The sequence below is a fragment of the Ambystoma mexicanum genome, chromosome 9, assembly GCF_040938575.1.
Source record: "Ambystoma mexicanum isolate Mex_15411 chromosome 9, UKY_AmexF1_1, whole genome shotgun sequence".
In the NCBI taxonomy this organism is placed as follows: domain Eukaryota; kingdom Metazoa; phylum Chordata; class Amphibia; order Caudata; family Ambystomatidae; genus Ambystoma; species Ambystoma mexicanum.
The window spans coordinates 658,702,693-658,722,441 of record NC_090931.1 but is presented as its reverse complement, the minus strand read 5'-3'; the positions used below and the strand labels follow the sequence as shown (position 1 = coordinate 658,722,441).

At 48.5% G+C, this 19,749-nt stretch overlaps 1 protein-coding gene across 1 annotated transcript in view; it reads right to left on the bottom strand.

Moving 5' to 3' along the window:
• AOX1 (aldehyde oxidase 1) overlaps positions 1-19,749 on the bottom strand; it is a 738,465-nt gene that overhangs the window by 485,857 nt on the left and 232,859 nt on the right. The window lies entirely within an intron of this gene.

Below are 19,749 nucleotides of genomic sequence, written 5' to 3'. Positions count from 1 at the left end.
TTGGGCCTCATTACGACCCTGGCGGTAATCGCCCGTCATTACCGCCATGGCGTAATGAGCGTTTACGCCGTGGGACGATGGCGTAAAGAGCGCCACATTACGACCCATCGCGCACGAGCATTACGCCATGGCGGTAATGCAATTAACGCCATGGCGGAAAAGGCCCCTACCGGCATCGTTAAGCGAGCAAAGTGCACTTACGCCACCGTAAGTAGCGGCCACCGTAAGTAGCGGCCACCGTAAGTAGCGGCGGCCGTAATTAGCGGCGGCCGTAAAAAGTCGAACCGGAAATAGCGTCATCGCGCCGGAACGGGAAACAGCCCGTCGGCCATCTTGAAAAACACAATCCATCGCCATCCTACCAAACAACACCAGACCCAACCCTGACACCTGTCCCAACCAATCACCCACCCTACCAAGTACCCGAAAATGCCTAAATGTGTGAAAAAGGCATGTGACCGCCAGCGCCAGGAGAGATTCAGCCGGGAGGAACTCTGCATGCTTGCGGAGACCCTGCAAGACAACGCAGGTGTCGTTTTCTCCCCGGACATGACCAGGACAGCGATCGGGAAAAAGAAGGCCATCTGGGCCCTGGTGGCTGAGCGCGTCAGCGCGGTGGGGACCGTACCCCGCACCCCACAGCAGTGCAGGAAGCGCTGGGATGACCTACGCATACGGGTCAGAGCCGTCATCTCAGCAAACCGCAACCTTGCCCTGGGTACCGCTGGAGGGTCGGAATCCCCCCTGAAACTCCAACCGTGGGAGGAGATCTGTGCAACCACGATTGGCATGGAGTCCATTGAAGGCGTCGGAGGGATGGAAAGGGGAGCTCCGACATCAGGCGATGAAGGTAGGTGCCTCAAACAAGACATGCCATAGTCACAGCAGTCCAATCATGTGTAGCACAAGGTTGCCCTAGAGTGTAAATGCAACACATATCAACACTGCCCATAGCCACATGCGAGCACCACCCTGCATACACTGCTGGCACCCGCATACCTGCATCCACATTCCACACTAAAAGGAGACAACCTGCATGGCACTGCCTGAAATCTTCCTCATCCACTGACCACAATAATGTCAAACATTTCATTCCAAAGTCCGCAGACATATCAATAACACCCTCCCTCCTTTGCTCCACCACAGGCACAGATTCACACCCAGAGGACCAGGACACCCCTGCGCCAAAGAGGGCCAAGAAGGCCATCAACAACGTCCCTGCACCCTCAACCTCAGCTGCAGTGAGGCAGACCCCACAACAAGCAGGTCCCACTGCAGGCATACCGGAGGTCCCACCGGCAAGCACCCCTGTCGGCAGCAGGCCAGCAGCAGCTGCTCCACCTCCACCGACATTGCCTGCCACAGGAGGCAGGGTGTCAGCGGCCAGCAGCAACATCGGGGAGACAGCTGCAACAGCTGCATGTTCAGACTCGGACATGGAGCACGAGGTCAGAAGCCCCACTGACCTGCTACATTCCCCCTGTTTCTCAGACGCCAGCCCCCATGAGGGTCACTCACAGGGGCACACAGAGGTAGAGGAGTGGCCATCCACCCCATGCCCTGTCCACACTCCACAGGAGGGGAGCAGCCCCACCATCACTCCACCAGCACTGGCCATGGGCCAGCACGGCCAGCAGTCCCTCCAGGACATCACTCAACGGCAGCATCAACTGTCCGCAATGCTGGATGAGCATGCTGCGGAATGTGTGGGGGCTAGGTCTAGCATTGAACAGGCCACGGAGACCCTAAGGGCCGAAGTGGCGCAGAGCACTGCCACCCTGAGGGATGCCATGCAGGCCATGTCCAGGGACATCTGTGCAGAACTTGCGGCCTTGCGTCGTGCGGTCACTGGCCTCACCCACACACAACAGGACGTGCATGCACAGGGGCAGCCAGGGACATCCTCCACTGCCAGTTCTGCGCAGAGCAGCCCCGTGCGACGTTCCGGTCGTAACCTGCGCTCCACAGCCAGGGGTGCCCCGGGGGCCGGGAGAGGGGGCTTGTGACGGCCTGTGGCCACTGTCACAGGCATCTGTTGACACCTGCATGGGGTGTGTTGGGGTGTGCAGGGGGGAGGTGGGAGGGGGTGTGTTGGGGTGTGCAGGGGGAGGTGGGAGGGGGTGTGTTGGGGTGTGCAGGGGGGAGGTGGGAGGGGGTGTGTTGGGGTGTGCAGGGGGGAGGTGGGAGGGGGTGTGTTGGGGTGTGCAGGGGGGAGGTGGGAGGGGGTGTGTTGGGGTGTGCAGGGGGGAGGTGGGAGGGGGTGTGTTGGGGTGTGCAGGGGGGAGGTGGGAGGGGGTGTGTTGGGGTGTGCAGGGGGGAGGTGGGAGGGGGTGTGACACGACAGTTCATAGTTTCAATACACTTTTTTCTTTCCCAAAAAAGAAATGTGTGGACATTTTCATTGCGTATGTGTGCTTTATTGGTGTACAGTCCACAGTGTGCATGTCCCAGGGACACACAGTGCCCCAAGTGCAGTCTCCATGCGATAAACACCAGCCGTGTGTGCTAGAAGCAGTGGTCGATGATACTTTGGCGCATGGCACGCCCCTCCTGTGCTTCGCCTCCTCCATGGGGTGCCGCCCCATCTGCACCCTCCTCATCCTCATCGTCAGGTGGTTGCAGTTCTGCGTCAGGGGGCAGGGGCACTTTCCGTCTGACGCACATATTGTGTAGCATGACACATGCCATGACGATCTTTGCCACCTTCTCATGGCCATACAGGAGTGCCCCACCAGACCTGCTGAGGCTTCGGAACCGTGCCTTCAAGAGGCCGAATGTCTGCTCTATGACCACACGAGTACGTGTATGTGCACGGTTGAAGTCCTCCTCGTGCTGGTTCTGCGGGTTCCGGACTGGTATGAGGAGCCACCTCTTCAGGGGATAGGCTGCATCACCTGTATGTAGGCGAGAATGTATGTGTCAGTCATGTTGTCTGATCAGGAACATGATGTTCCACCATGGCTCGCATCCAACTGTTACTTTGGCTCACTTCTACATGCACTAATTGATTCATACAATGCAACCAGTATGTGCTCATGGCTCCCATGGCCTGTTTTGCATGCCATCACCCAATGTATGCAGAGGGGTTGTGTGCATTGTGAGTGCCCTTCCTCTGTCTCCGTTCCCTGTGTTACTCACAGCCAGGTGGAGTATGCATCATCCCCCCCCCCCCTTTCTGCCAGGTGGAGTATGCATCATCCCCCCCCCTTTCTGCCAGGTGGAGTATGCATCACCCCCCCCCTTTCTGCCAGGTGGAGTATGCATCATCCCCCCCCCTGGTACGTCATTCACCTGCCCACTTCCATGACATTGCACTCACCGAGTAGCCAGGATCTTGGGCCTGCATGTCGCTCCATGTAGCGTGGTATTGTGGAGTTCCTCAGGACCATGGAATCATGGGTTGATCCGGGGAATCGGGCACAACAATGTGTGATGATCTTGTTGGAGTCACAGACCATTTGCACGTTGATTGAGTGGAACTGTTTCCGGTTGCGGTACGGTACCTCCATGGCACGTGGAACCACCAATTCCACATGGGTGCAGTCGATGGCACCAATGCAACCGGGTATGCTGGCTAGTGCATGGAAACCCACTTTGGTGTTTGCAATCTCCTGGGCAGTCCGTGGTAATGAGATGTGGTCGTCTGTGTGCTTGAGGAGGGCATCGAGCACTTGGATGAGTGTTCGTGAGAATAATGGTTGTGAGATGCCATGCAGGTGCCCCACTGTGTGCTGGTAGGTGCCTGTGGCCAGGAAGTGGAGTACGGCCACTACCTTCAGTAGGGGGGGGATGGCGGTTGGACTTTCTATCATGCTGACGATGTCGTTGTGTGTCATGTCTACGATGGCGGTGATGGTGTCCCGGTCCAAACGGTACAGGGTGTGGATCTGCTCAGCAGTGAGGTTGAATGGATTGGCTCTGATGCGTGGGATTGGGGGCTGCCTGCGTGGTGGCACTGGCTGTGCTGGTGGGGCTTGCTGGGCCTGCCTTGCCCTCCTTCTCCTCCTGCGTCTCCTCTGTGCTGCCTGTTGTTGTTGTTGCTGTTGTAGCACATGCATTGCTATCAGGTCCTCCAGCCCCAACATTGCTAGTCGTATTGGTATCATTGTGGAGTGTGACTGGGTGTGGGAAGGGGTGGGGTGTGCTCTTTTTGTACTCCCCTGAGTCTGTATTGCCTTCACCTGTGCTGTTTCTGTGCACCTGTGGCAGCTGCATTCACTTAACATGGCCCTTTACGGTTGGTTCGCGATGGCGTTATTTGCACCATGGCGGTAAGGTACTTAACGGCCTGGGTGATGGCGTTAGGTGCATGTCCGCTTGGGTCGGCATTTGCGTACCTTTCCGCCATGGCGCTAAGTAAGGTGTGGGCGGTCGCGTGCGCGCACCCTTAGCGCAGTTAGCGGCAGCGTTAACTACGATGCCGCTATTGGCTTCGTAGTTAACGGTCACGGGTCATGATCGGACCTGGCGGAAAACGATGGCGGTAACCATTTACCGCCATCGTTTTTCACTTAGCGCCAGGGTCGTAATGAGGCCCATTGACATGTTTCAAGGGTTTTATTCAAAATAAAAGAATCAAAACGCCAAACTTGCCCCATTTCTATGAGGGAAGTTCCCTACCTAGCAAGACAAAAGCTATGGGTGCACTTTAAAGTCCCAAAAAAGCATTTCTGTCTGAATCCTATCCAACTAAATGGGCCTACCAATTTAGAAAACTCCTAACTAAAAGGAAAAAGTGGAGGCTGTGTTCTGTCTCGGGAGGATAGCTCAGCGGCAATGCGCTCGCCTTAGAAGCAGGTCGACGCAAAGCAACACAAGTTTGATCCCCGTGTCCACGCATAGAAACTTCTGAGTATTAAGCATATTATAAATAACCATTTACAATTATGATTCATTAGCGCAAATGTAAAGGGCAAAAGGTGGCGTACAAGCATGTACGCTGCCTTTTGCACTCTGCGGTGCAAAGGGAGTAAATGGTGCCTGACATGCTTGCATGCCAGGCAAAGATTTCATTTGATTCTGAGTGTCGCTTGCCATGCTCGTATGGCAACCGGCGCTCACAATTACAATGAAAAGGGGAGGGTTTAATTTTAATTGTGAACACTGCTTACCATGTGTGACTGGTAAGCAGTGTTCACAAATACACTTAAACGCTGCCGGACATGCAAGCATGTCAGGGAGGATTTAACAGTAACTATCCATGCTCCCTGACATAATTATATGGCAGGGAGCATGCACAATTGATCCCTTTAGGGTCAGCCTGCATTTTGATGGTGCACAAAGCAGGCGGAACCCATGAGGATCTCCAGCATTTTCTACGGCCTGAAAATCGATGCCGGACCATTTGTATGGTAGAGAGGAAAGGAGCGGCAGAAACGCATGTTCAGTTCCGCCCCTCGTCTCCGCTATTGGAAATGAGCTGTGGTGTGAATACAAGGCGCTAAAGCCTTACGCAAGGTTTTTACGCCTTGCATTCACGTTATGTCTCATATGAATATGAGCCCCCTTTGAGTTTTATGCAATGCTGCTGTGAATACTCATTGCACGTGGAATCCACAAGATGTGGGTCTTGTAAGGGGAATTCCCATGCGGATAGAGCATTGACAGTGAGCGGTAAACTATACCACACGGCCCTATCCTAGGGTATTTTAACTTTTGGAGTTTTGCCACCTACAAAGCCTAAACTATTGGCATAAGAGTACAGCTAGGCGTGAGATATGATGTGAAGAGGCACGCAAAGCCTGTGGTTGTTTGGAATTTTTACCCACCCATTCACCAGCCATCTGCATTCTAATCCCTATGGCCATTCGCACCCACTATTCCTCCTCCCTGCCTGAAACACACTCTCTTTGGATCTCTTTGAGCTAGCTCTATAGCTCAGTAACATCAAACTATGGGCTTTTATAGAGGCTGCCATTTTCTTTTCTAAGCAATCGTGTGAAAATCAGTGGCTTAATTGCAGCTGCAAATCAGCCCCTGGTGTAATAAAAACTGCCTTTGGCTACTTGCTTTGAAGCAATGTGTGTCCACACACCACCTGTTCCTTCAATTAATTCCAGTTAAAAACAAACATTGTCAAAGTCAACAGTTTGGGTGCTTTTATAGACATTAGATAAAAGATTGCCAGGCACTGCCATCATATGCCGAGGTACTCACACCATTTGTCATACGTTGTCATTTTATGCCCAGGTAATGGCAGGGCCTGGCAAATGCATATACCGTGTAACCACTTTTTCCATTTGCTCCAGCACTTGGGCATGCGCTAATGGAAAAATGCAAAACACATTAAGCTTGATTGGGGGAATTCACAAAGTTGACATAAGTGTGTGCATCATAAATATGCACAGTGAGAGGTCTCCATCACCCCCCCCCAACCGACCTAACTAATTCTTGCTAATCTGGACTGTAGCTAAAATTCTACTTAGAGCGTACTAAATTATAGCTCTTCGTGACCTTCGGAGATGCAACAATTGGCAAGCGTGCGGCAAAAGCAACAACTGCCTGCTGGTTAGTCACAGCCATTTTAAACACGTACAAAACTAAAGGTAAGAAGCAGCCTGAGTATCCTGCATGCTCACCTGCTTAGAGCGAAATTGGCAGCAATGGCATTTCAGAGGCCTAGGTTCTTTGGACACATGTAAGGTTCGTTAGATACAGGCTCAATAGCATTTGGGTAAGTGACACATCAGAATCTTTTTTCATAAAAAGCCACTAGGGGGGAGGGGGGAGGAGAATTATGCCATCCACCAGGAGAGTAGAGATGCTTTGGAGTCTCCAATCAGTATGGTGGAAAGAGGACAGGATGTAAAATACAAAAAAGGTACTCCCCTAAGTACTTAGTCTCCTTTCCTCCTATGCCCTCCCCATTAATAAATTACCAAGTCCAACTGGGACTGGTAGTTGGGCAGGCCGTGCGACGGGACAGGGCTGGAATGCCTTTGCGCAAAGGTTTTAGAAGATGCTGCTGTTGTAAGGAAGGCATGGGATCACCAGTAAGACGGACACAAGTGACCACAGTTCAAGGGTGTTTATTGAACTTAATAAGGGTATGAAAAATGCCTATCTAATCCTAAACCTACAGATAGGAGCAAGCTATGACCATCAAATAATAATAACGCAGTCCTAGTGGTGTCTTGTCAAAATAAAAGGGCCTATACTAATAAACCTATTGCCAATCCTTACCGCTAAATACAAATAGTGTGGGAAACAATGTTACGAAAAAGAAAGTAGTGTTCACAAAATGATATGTCAGGATGTTTCAGGCCATTGGCCTCCCTTCCCCATGTTTTCCGCACAGGATAAGGTGGTACACTCGAGCTTAGCACAGTCTCTGGCTTCTCTAGCACGACGATACAGTTCAATCATTAGCAACTGGGCCTCCTGTACCCAAGTCTCTTTGTCTTTCAAAGTCTCTTCATTCAGAGGGCCTGATATGACAAATAACCGATAAGTTCTTTTCCTCTTTCAGATTTTCACAAGTACTCAATTTCGTCAGCGATTCACTATTCACCTTGGATCCCCCTCACCCGGGCTCAGATCCTTCTCTTATCACAATGCTTTCAATCTTAGGTGTCTCTGTTCACCCTGGATCCCCCTCAGCCAGGCTGGGATCCGGATCCGCTCAACCGGGCTCAGATCTCGAATCCCCCTCAGTCAGGCTCAGATCAAATTCATATAATTTTTCCTCAATTATCAAAGACTTTCAAATGTGCACAGGGTTTTACTTGACTCATTGCTGGACCACTTCGATTTCACAATTCTTTATCACTTTTCACATTTGCCACCTTTCAGCTGGATACCTAACAGAGTCTTTCAAATGAGCACCCACGTGATACCGGACCACTCTGTCTATGGTATCGTACCTTGGCTTCAAAATTCAATCACTCATCTACTGTTTAATTATGTTTGTGTCACTTGCCATGTACGGGTCATACACTCATCTCTTCAGTTTTCAATATACAATGTTGCTGCTTGGAATGTTGGCTTCAACAAACACTGGTCTGGTATCAGTCTCCCCAGGTCACCGGCTGTGGTGACTTCACTCGTGCTGCTTTGTTGTGGGAGCCAAGGACAGTACCACAGTAGCAAACGATTCTCCCCGACTTGACTATCGACTTGGGAGAGCCCTGGGTACCTCCAACACACAATGCAGGATTCTTCATCCTTGATTCCTGGTCTTACGTTTCCTATTCTCGAAGGTTCATGAAAGTAACAGTCTTTCATTGAAAAGGTCTAGGGCACTTCCCTCCTTGCAATCCTCTTCGGTCTTGTCGTCTTTCATCTTGTATTAAACCGCCATCTTGGAACTGCTGCTTCCTCGTGTGCTTTGCTTCGCTCAGAGTGTGCTTGCGTGCTCCGCCATTTATCCGCGTTGGGAAATGTGATGGAAGTCAGGTGTGTTTAATGATCAGTAATTGCCTGACCCTGCCTGACCATTGTATTGGGACATGCAGGTATACGGCTCAGGTGTTAGTCCATTTTCTCTCAGAAAGAGCTATCCGTGAGAAAGTGTCTGTGTTGGAAAAGGGGGGGAGGTTCAGTTCCTAAGTATCCTGGTCGAAAGGGGATACCGCATCTTGCCATTCCGGTATCCCACTTCCACTGCCCTAAGACTCCTCACCCAGGAGATCCTCCCCCGTTGGACACCCCCAGGAATTGGATCCAAAAGCAATGGCCATGTCCTGGCCACCTGGATGACAAATCCCTGGGACTTTTTGTCACTACTCTTTTGTCGGTGGCACCAACTCCTGCTAGGAAGCAGATAGAAAGCAAGCTTGCTGTAAGTTATTTGAGGGACCCGTTCCATTGCTCACATCCCCAGCCTCCATGAACGCTTCTGCGTTCATTTCTTCTGATCCCTCCCTCTGTCCGCCCCTCTGCAACCTGATTGATGTGTGCATCTAGTCAGCTGACCCAGGTCCAGGCCCACTTACTTTTTAGTGGACCCCTTAGGGCAGCCTAGCCCAGGCAGCCGGCTAATGGCTCAGGCACCTCCCTTGGGCACCTTCCACCCCCGTTTTGCCTGTTGACCCTGGTGCCCCAGCCCCACCAGGTACCACTATGGCCGTCGGCACCAACACCCAGGTAGGGGACCCTATTATTTGATGTAGTGTGGCATTTTTTGATTCTCACTATTGTGTTCCGCCACATTGAATTCTTTCCCACAGTGCTGCCTAGGTTGGGGATATTTGCTTTTTTTTTATCTTGCTGCTGTTCTGTTCCACCACATCGCATTTTCTTCCCACAGTGCTCTCTAGGTAAGGTTTGTTTGCCACTTTGAATTTCCCCACTGCTGGTACTTTGCCACACATGCATTATCAGGCTCGGCTCCTCAGCTGGACTGCTCCTCTGGATCCCAACACTGGGTATATGTCTCTCAATTGAACACTGTTGTTGTTCAGCACTACCATACTTCCATTTTCCTCCCTTGGGGTCTGGGGTGTGGGTCTTGCAGTCGATTCCTGCTGTGGTTCTGCACTGCCATACTTGTTTTTCCTCCCTTAGGGTCCAGGGTGTGGGTTTCTCACCATACCAAGCAGCTTCACAATTAGAGGTGCCTCCTGGTGCACCAGATATGCCTCCACTCCCCAAATCAGACCCCATCTTTGCATGCCAACTCCACCAAACCAAACTAGCACCGACAAGAGGACAGGACCTACCCCTCCATCCATCCTAATCTCCCCTCCCGCATCACCCATTGTATCATCCCTCTCACACCAAGTGTGCTCTCCCAGACCCAAGCATCCCCACACACCAACACCCTCACTGCTTCCACCAAGCTACCTAACCCAGTCAAATCACTCCTCAACCAGCTAAATACCCCACTAGGCACAAACCAGGCACCATTCCCCCTCGTTCCTCTAGAAGACATTCCTGAGACTCCTGTAACATCCCTAGAAGACTGTCACCAGTTTCCACTCCTCATCCCCCACATACACACACCCATCCATAGCAACTACTTCACCCACCTTTACCCAAAGGCTGCGCATTCTTTACACACACACCAACTCAGCTCCCTCCACCAGAAACCACAGGCTTCCCCCTAGAGACATCTCACCTTCAAACACATCTCGAAACCTATACCCAATCTCTCCCTCAGATTCTACCACATTACATACTCGAGTCATTCACCGGACCTCCCCTAGCATGCCCACCCCACCTTCTTTACAGCGATCACCGCATCAGCCTTCACCCCCTCCAACATCAATATCATCCCAACCCCATGCATCAGGAAGCTCCCACTCCCCCTCCAGCCTCTAGCTCCCCTCCAGAATCTACACCCTTATCTCAAAAAATTCAACAAATCAGCAGTTGAAAGTGCATTCTGATCAATGCCAGATCAGTCGCTAAAAATCATCACAACATTTATGACGTCATTTAATCTGAAGGCCCGATATCATCTTCATTGCCGAAACCTGGTTCTCAAGACTACAGGCCCATTGCATATGAAGTGTTCCCTACAAGCTTCAATCTTATTGTGCATAACAAAACCAGCAGGGCAGGCGGCATTGCCATCCTGTACAAATTCCACCTCTCCATTTCACACTCAGAGGAACAAACCTGCAACTCAGCCTGTGAATACCTCTTGTAAAATGTCTGCTTACTGCATCGCACACTCACAGCTTCCTGATCATATATAGAACCCCGGGGTACAATAGTTGCTTTTCAGAATCCCCAAGTGACACTTTGGCAGCTGTCTTTGTCTCCCAACCCCTCCACACAATATTGGTGGACTTCAATATCTGGTCCGAAATCCCACACAACCCTGTAACATGATCCCTACATGACAACCTGGAAACCCTACATCTAACACACCTAGTCTCAGGCCCCACTCACTCTGTAGGCCAAACCCTTGACGCAATCTTCAACTCACCATACCTCATACACGGCCCCCACTCCCACTCATCTGTATGGCCCACTCAGCCATCCTCTTCACTCTTTCGACTGTAGATCCTCCCCCCGCCGGCAGCCCCAGAGCCACCTACCTACTTGTGCCTTTGGAAGAAAATTAAAGTTACTCCTGACCTGGAAGATTCCTTACTTGCCTATGTGACCCCCACACCACTCCATTCGGGCCAGATCTCCATATGCCACTTTGATCTCTGGCTCTCTGAAGCAGATAGGGCTTCCCTCCCAGATGGTTCACCCCAGCCCTCAAAACTATCAAATCCCAGAAGCACATCCTAGAACGCAGATGGCATGCAGACCCATTGCTGTCAAACAGAATAGCCCACACCTGCCAGCTCAAGGCTTACAGGGCAGAAATATGCAAGACCAAAACACCTATTACTGGAATAGAATCACCAATGCTCAGAACCCCTCTAGGGAAATCCACAACCTTATCCCTTATCTCTGAATTCAATGTCCCAGCATGCACCACCACATTCCTCACCCACTCCCAAACACTCTGTAACTCCCTCTCAAACGCTCTGTGACACCCTCTCAGACTACTTCCACAACATAGCCCAAAAAAAGAAACATTGCCATCGTCACTAAAAAGCATGAGTTGCCCCTCCCTCCCCTGCGATATCGATCAGGACACCATTACCGCCTTGCACCCTTCCCACTGTTCTATTCCTTCTCTCCACTCTCCTAACCTGAATTTCTAAGGGTACTATCTAACAGCCCCCCCATCAGGATCCCCTGGAGACCCTTGCCCCTCTACCTTACTAAAAGAAATCCTAACTTCCACCTGTGCTGACCACATCACAAGATCTATCATTAACACATCTCTCATTTCCAGCACCTTCCCAGCAGAATCCAAGACTTCCTACATCAAGCCCCTGCTCAAAAAGCGATCACTCGACCCCCTTGTCCCATCCACTTACAGACCCATCTCAAACAACCGATTCATAGCTAAACTAATCGACTGAACAGCCTACTCTCAACTATGCCATTTCACATAATCCAACAAAATCCTTGAGCCCACCTAATTCGGCTTCAGACCATTGCGAGGAACTGAATCGTACCTAGTCTCCATCTAGGATCATCTTAAAAGACACTCAGACTCAGAAGGTTGCACTGCCCTAATTCTACTCAACCTCTCTGCAGCCTTCAACACAATTGACCACCCACCCTCACAGACATACTCCACTAGCTCGGTAACAGGGACGCAGTTCTGAAGTGGATATCCTCCTTCCTCTTTAACATTCCCAAATAATACACATACCTCCTTTCTCCTCGATTCCCCACCCAGTAGCCCATGGAGTGCCACAGGGTGCTCCTCCCTCCCCTCTTCTGTTTAACCTCTACCTGGCCCCCATCCTCACACTCATTCAATCTTACGGCCTCTCTTGCTATATCTACGCAGACAACACCAAAATAGTCTTCAAAATCCCAAAGGGCCCCTTCTCCTACGCCTCTGATCTCGCATCATGCCTCTCAGAAATCGAACACTGGATGACGGACAACCACGTCCTTCTCATCGCAGAAAAAACTGAGATCATGCTCTGTGGGAAGACCGCACTCTTCCCCCAACCCAACCCATCGCCACCCTCACTAGGCCCACCACCTCCAACACAGTAAAAAACCTTGGATGCATTATAGACACGGACCTGACATCACATAAATTCCCTGACGAAAAGCTGCTACCTATACAAGCACATTCTCCATTGCATCTTTCCCTACTTGACCTTCCCACGCAGTCTCTGTGATCGTTGCTATCGTCCTTTCACACTTAGACTCTGCTAATGCCCTATACCTGGGGGATCTTACGGATGGGCTGTCTGAACATGGTGGACAGGGTGTCTACTATAAAGCCTAGCAACTAGTCCGGAAGCTTCCAACTGTCACTTCTCTTGGTTGACCAGAAAGCCAAAGGCTCAATCTGGCTGGAGAATGTTTCTCTGACCTGGCACATGAAAAGCATATCATTCCGATATAAGATCATACGAATGCCCCCGGCTCTGAGGGCTGGGACGACTGTCTTTGTAATCTTGGTTAAGGGCCACAGGGCGAAGGAAAGCCTGTAAGGGAGGGGAAAAAAACTCTTCACTCCAGTGGAAGTGAAGAAATGTCCTGTGTGGTGGAATAATCACAATGGTGAGATAGGTCCCCTTCAAGTCAAATCTTGCCAGTGCTGGGGTAGACGTTTTAGGTCCCAACATGGAAAATAATTTCACACTACGTAAATTGTACTAGGCCATGGTGTGGCTGGGTTAGATGCAAGGTTGCAACTAAATATGTGTTCAATGTAGTTAGAAGAATTGAAACAAGTGTTACTTTTTATTTTAGTTGGATACATTTTTAGAGTCACAGTAGACAGCAACATGAGCAGCAGTGGCATGGATACAATATATTGTGCAATGTACAATTTGTAGTGATGAGAAGTACATAGTGGGGAGCATTTTGAGTGTGATGGAGGAGTACATTGAAGGGCAAACAAACATGTAGGAATTCAACAATGGTTTACATTGCAGACACATTTAGGGCATTGGGAAATATGGGGTTTATTGTGGATACATGGAGACATTGCAGAATGCAGGTTTCACCTATTTGGAGTTTTAATAGGCCACAGAGTTCCTGAATTCACAGGACTTCGTGTTTTACCTGGTTTGGAAAGCTAGATGACCTATGTCATGGAAGAGGGTAGAAAGTGAACCACATATGGGCAGATAATATCGCAACTGGCTGAAGGCAAGAACTGAACGGAAAGTCATTTGTAAGGGTTTTTATGGCTGGGTTGGGTTCTTTGATGCAAAGTGTCATTTCCCTGGGAGCACGAACGCTTGTTTTTTTGATGACCAGAAAGGTCCGGTTACATGAAAGGTTAAATTGGAGCTGATAGTTTATGGGTTTGCAGGGAAATAAGTAGAATGCATTCCAAAGGCTATTATTACTTGAAATGGTAGTAGCAAATAGGATTACGTGCAAGAATGCAGGAAAAATGGTATTGGACTCCTGGAGCATCTGGGAGGATGAGGATTTTAACTGCTACTTCAAGTGAATTCTAATTTATTTCTCTCCCTCCCCATGCCATAAAGTGTATATGGAAAGTCTTCCACAATCATCATTTGGGTCAAATGGGTTTCTGTCACATGGTCTGAATAATAAACTGAGTTAGTCATAAATGATAAATGTATTATGTGGAGTATGTCATCATTGACAAGGGAAGAAGATCACGTCTCAAAACGTTTGAACTTTGTGAATGTATCCAATGGGGTTTTAGAGCTGGGGGATTACATTACTTTGTATTAGAGTTAGCCAATGGAGGGTTGGGGGATGCCGTTGTAACACAATATATGTGATTATGTAAATTGTCTAACTGGGTATATAAACTGTAACTTTGTTGTCATTTGGGGAGAACCGGGTTAGTCTTCAGCTTAAAGGAACCAACTAGCCCCTCCCAGTCGTTAGCATGCAAAAAACCTTCTTTTCTGACAAAAATACACTTGGTTCTTCGCAGAAGCCATTCTTTTGCATTGGAATGCTTGGGTTACTTCCTTTCACCAGCCAGACCACTTCCTCTCTCAGAAGATGAATCCCTACCATCTTGAAGTGTCTGTACAGAAACCAGTTGTTTAACTCACTGGGGTTAATCAGTGGGTAACCTTTTTGTTTCCTCTTCACAAGGAAGATATTGCTGATGAAGCAGGTTGTCTGCGGAATAGAAGGTGATACTGACTGGATACCCTGGGTTGGAGCCCAACACTGGCACAGATTGTTGATAATGTGCCTACCACATTCAGAAGTTTATCATGGCAGGCCTTCAAGGATCTGTCAATACCTTTTTTCTGATCAGGCCCATACTTGCCTACAAAGGCAAGCGTTCCTGGATCCAATTTCCCAGTGTGGGGTTACTTTGTTTTCACTGAGAGGCTTCGGCCATTTTGCATGTAAATGCATTCTGACGTTATGTCAAAGGCCTCTTGGTGATGTATTTGTATACATTCTGCAACTCTTTTGGATAAGACCCAGTCCCAGGAAAGTGGATGGACTGTGTCTCTTCTGGGATGTAGTCTTTATCCCCTAGGATCCTCAGCAGCTCCACTCTGTTCACTCGCACTGTTTTGTGAGAGTGTTTCAACTCTCGAACTACTTGGGCCATCACTCATTTCGAATGGGTTTGACGATGGGGTGGTGGTCAGTGACTCGTCTGTTTCAGAGGTGGCCTTCCCCTCTTCTTCATGCCCTTCTTGGTCTTCCCCCAGCTAGAGGGTCTAATACTATGTTAACTCCTGTTAGTGGAATATGTGACTTTTACTAGGTTAAGAAGTGTGTCTACGGCTCTGCGAGGTTCATCCCGAGCCTCATCATTACAGCCAGAGGGAGTGGTGTCAAAGAGTGTCACCTATTTGGGGCCCAGTGTCTTCCCACTTTGGTGTGGTCTGTTCTGCATTGGGAGGGCATTTCATTCAGTATTTTCTATGAAGCTCCCCAAAATACTTCTAAAACTGCATATCAGTGCAATGTAACCAGGTCCTCTATATAGATGCAAACCTCTGGGGAACTGGTTTCCGTCCTATCGTTGGATATACCAGGCTCTGGGTACATGATCTAGAGAACGAAGGGACGCAGTATTGGGGGACTCTCTACACCCTGCTTATACTGATGATTAAGCAGGAGCATTTACAGACTGTCTCAATACTTGTGCAACTTAAATACATTGGTGCCACTGCAGTGGGACCTGGTGATATGCTGGTTCAAGATGGGAATGGATTGTCCATTTAAATGTATTCATCTGCTGCGTCTATGAAATGCTCCCATGTAAGATAGAATGCTCTCTAGCAACCTGTTTACAGCAGAAGTAAATATCTCAGCAATAATGACATACGCCCTCCACTTGGTTGCCCGAGGAGGGCTCACTGCGGATACGTCATGGCCTGGCACCTCCCCATTCTGCAGCAGCTCCTCACCAGAGCGTATGGAGGTGACAGAGCTGTGCATTTGTAAGACGTATAACGCAGTTTGCAGGAGGAAGGACAAATAAACAAACACAGTAAAAATAAATACAATAAAATGAGCAGGCGTGGTCTGGGCTGGTGCTTGCCAAAAGAGCAACTGCCTCCACAGAAGCATAAACCACGTGACGCCGATCAGGGCCAATTATTGCAATGAACACACCTGTGCATGCAGTTCGGAGCTCTCACCAACCCCACACATTCTCAAGTATATATAGTTGATATTATTGACATTACATTCCTTTTATGCAACATACCTTTCAGTTACGTTTGTTGTTTCTTAGAGACCATGGCCCCAGGAACTACCCCCAAATACCAAACGCAGTAAAATGATTTCACCAGGACATTAGAATCTGGTGAAATGGAGAAGCAGGGATTTTATCCAAGGTTTCCTCGTGTCCTAGGTTGCAATTTGACTGCAGGCTGTATCTCCTTCCATCTCATGCCATCTTTAGTTTTGGACTAATTTACAGGGGTGAAGAAGCTAGAGAATTCATTGGTAGAGAGGAGTCAGGGGATCTGTAACGTTCGTGAGGACGATTCATTCCGCTTTAACATATTCCAAGATGGCCGCACCGGTTTATGAACGCGGCGACTCCAGCCACGGTCTAGTTGTTTCCCTGCTTCGAGTCACACAGGAAGCGGAAGTCGATTTCCCCTCGGCATATCATCCGGGAAGTCCAGGATACCGGCGCGTTGCTACTCTCTTAGGAGTATACGGACGCTCAGTGAGTATAGCTTACCAGCTCCTTTTCTCATTGTTTATCTTTCCTCTTCTTCTCTCCATACCTGGTTGCCTCCATCATCTATTCTCCGTTTGTTCTCAGGATCCGGATCACGATCGGATCGAGGATATCGTATTTTTTACAAATAAGCCACGCCCTCTCCGGGCGTGGCCCATCTTGACACTTTCACGTTTTTCTCTTGAAGGTAGAATTCATTATTGAACCATTCAGTTCTACCACTTGTCTTTCTTTTCTGTCTTAACTCTTATACTTATTGCTTCCCAAAACGTCCAGTTTCTTACGAAGAAATAGTTCTTGAAGAGGTTCGGTTCCCTGATTCCCTCATCTAATAACTCCTTGTCTAGATGTCTGAATGGTAATTCCTGATCCTTCATTCTCATCACCATTTCTTATTGCGTGACTTTCTCCTCTTTCAACTGAATCTCATATCTTTACCCTTATATTTATCCAGCTTTAATCAACAGCCTTTAATCAACCTAAGACGTCATCATTGGAATCTGAGGTCCATCAGTCCCCCTGATTCGTTTGCCATTACCAACGATCCCTAGCAGCTCTACACAGGGTTTTTTCCCCCACGAGGGTTTCCCTGGGTTTTTCCTCGGTCGCCAAGTTTCTTACTGGGCTCCGAGGGAGGAGTCAGGGGGATTCCTATTCTCGACCTGGGTTCAGCTTAACTTTCTGGTGGATTTACACCTGATACTTCTCTGGAGGTACGAGCTGGTCGATTCGTCCATTTCCAGGTAGGAGATTCTACGTTTCCTATGTTGCAATGTTTAAAGACTGACTTATTATTGAGAACGATTGATAGTGATCATTACAGATAGCAACGCCTATAAAAATAAAATATTCCTGTTGTCTTTGGTCATTGCAACAGGGAGTCTAGGAAATCCTCATAATGGATTCCCAACAACAACAACAGCAGATCCAACAATTGATCTCTGCTGTGCAATCCTTAACCACTGAAGTTCAACAACTCCAGCAGGAGAATACTGCCTTAAGGCAAAATCAACAACAGACATCCCAGCAAATAGCACAACATACTACTGCCTCACGAGTTCCACACTGTTCAGAGGTTCCCCCAGGACCCCTTCCGGGAGGCCAATTCGATGGGAATCCCCATAAGGTGAAAGAATTCTTAGATTCCTGTTACGTTCAATTTTCCTTTAAAAATGCCTTCTTTCATACTGATCGGGATCGTGTGGGTTATATGGTGTCCCAAATGACTGGTTCAGCTTTAGCCTGGGTCACACCTTTAATTGTCAGCAATAATCCTATACTAGACTCCCATACGGCATTTTGTAATAGTATTCGTACTATGTTTGGTCGACAGGAGATTAGAGTAGCTTCCCAAGAACACCTACTAGATTTAAAACAGGGAAATTCTGACATTTTGGCCTATATAACTAGATTTAAACAAATGGCCAGCGAAACCACTTGGTCCGATGATGCACAAATCACCATCTTTAGGAGAGGACTGTCGGAAGAGTTGAAGGACGAATTGTCCAGGGTTCCTCGTTCTTCTTCTTTGACCGAGCTTATTGCATTAGTCCTTCAGATTGATTATCGTATGAAGGAACGCATCAGTGAAAGAAGGAAAGGACGAATGTCTCGTTTTTCTGCTAATATTCCTGCTATTCCACGTGTTTCATCTACTGATGAACCCATGCAATTAGGTACAACAGGCAGAGGGCCACTTTCCCCTGAAGAACGGAGTCGAAGACGATCCCAGGGTTTGTGCATGTATTGCGGTTCCAATACCCACACTGTACAGGAGTGTACTATCGCACCACCAAGGAGATCGGGAAACGCAAAAGCCCGGCCGTAAGGGGAACCACGGTTCGGGATCCTTTGATTAAACAAGGTTCCTCACAAGTTGTCCATACATCTACCTGTAGCAATCCCTCGGATACTACCATGGTGATTGTAAAGGTATCTCTAACCTTTGGGAATCAAGTCGTACAAAATATCCCGGTTCTTATCGATAGTGGTGCTGCTGGGAATTTTATCGATGATCATTGGGCCTCTACTCATGGTATCCCACGGTCCTGTAAGATCGAATCTATTCCTGTGGAAAGTGTGGATGGCAGTCCTTTGACATCTGGACCTATTACGGATCACACTGGTTCCCTACTTATGTCTATCTCTTCTCATCAAGAACTCATAGTTTTAGACATCATTCGGGCAGCTCACCATCCGATTATTTTGGGCATACCATGGCTTAGGAAGCATAATCCCTTTATTAACTGGACAGCTGGGTCTTTCTTTTTGGGTTCCGAATTTTGTCTCGGTCACTGCATAAAAGACCAACAAGAGGTTCTGTTGGAAACCAATTCCTCCGCTCCTGAACTCCAGGGAATGACTACTCTTAATCAAATCACAGGTCTTCCCAACGTGTACCATCAATATCAAGAAGTCTTTTCCACCTTTGAGTATTCACAGTTACCACCCCATAGACGAGACGATTGTGCTATTGATCTAATACCTGATCAACCCTTACCCTTTGGTCGAATGTACATTTTATCTCACAACGAAAAAGAGGTGCTACGAGAATATCTTAGAGTAAATCTCATGAATGGGTTGATCACTGAATCTACTTCACCGGCAGCTGCATCATTATTTTTTGTGTCTAAACGGAACACAACGGAACTACGTCCCTGTATCGATTTCCGAGGGCTCAACAAAATCACAATCCCAGACAAATATCCGATGCCCCTGATACCAGATATTCTAGAAGCAGTCAGGGGGGCAAATCTATACACCAAATTGGATCTCAAGGGAGCATACCATCTGATAAGGATCAAGGCCGGAGATGAATGGAAAACGGCATTCCGGACACCCTTTGGTCATTACCAATACCGAGTTATGCCGTTTGGACTCTCTAATGCCCCGGCGATTTTTCAACGCTTTATGGATCACCTCTTCGCCGATCTACTCTTACATAATGTAATTGTATATCTAGACGATATTCTGGTATTCTCTAATACTCTACCGGACCATGTTAAACATGTGGAAGAGGTTCTTCGTCGTCTTCACCAAAATCACCTGTTCTGCAAATTGGAGAAATGCTACTTTCATCAATCTCAAGTCATTTACTTAGGTTATGT